At 39.4% G+C, this 345-nt stretch overlaps 1 long non-coding RNA gene across 1 annotated transcript; it reads right to left on the bottom strand.

Annotated features, from left to right (window-relative positions):
• Positions 1 to 28: 28 nt before the first annotated feature.
• Positions 29 to 339, bottom strand: LOC109132023. The gene is made up of 2 exons (XR_002037321.1): positions 196 to 339; positions 29 to 110 (listed from the first exon to the last, which is right to left on the bottom strand). It is a non-coding gene; the product is annotated as an uncharacterized LOC109132023 (long non-coding RNA).
• Positions 340 to 345: the final 6 nt, after the last annotated feature.

Here is a 345-nt window from a genome sequence, read left to right as displayed (position 1 = left end):
TGCACTGCATCTTCTTTGTTGCCTATTGTTCCAGATACTATTTCTGCATTGAAGTGATCGTGCAGCTTCTCTTTCAAGCTACTTTCTACGGGGAATGGTTCGTACAAGAACTGCATGCAGAGAAAATATGATATCGTTAAGGTATATTGTTGCAAAGGATACTAAAAATTGCCAAATAATCCAATTGAGCTCGACCTTTTTGTAAAAGCTTTTTTTAGGTTCATGTACAAGAATGACCGCTTTCCCATGTTGGTCAAATTGCGGACGCCCTGCACGTCCCATCATTTGCAAGATCTCTGTAAGAGGGAAGTCAACATATCTTTTGGTTTTCCCGTCAAAATATTC

The sequence above is a fragment of the Camelina sativa genome, unplaced genomic scaffold (assembly GCF_000633955.1).
Source record: "Camelina sativa cultivar DH55 unplaced genomic scaffold, Cs unpScaffold13152, whole genome shotgun sequence".
Lineage (NCBI taxonomy): Eukaryota > Viridiplantae > Streptophyta > Magnoliopsida > Brassicales > Brassicaceae > Camelina > Camelina sativa.
This window is presented reverse-complemented; position numbering and strand designations above follow the sequence as displayed.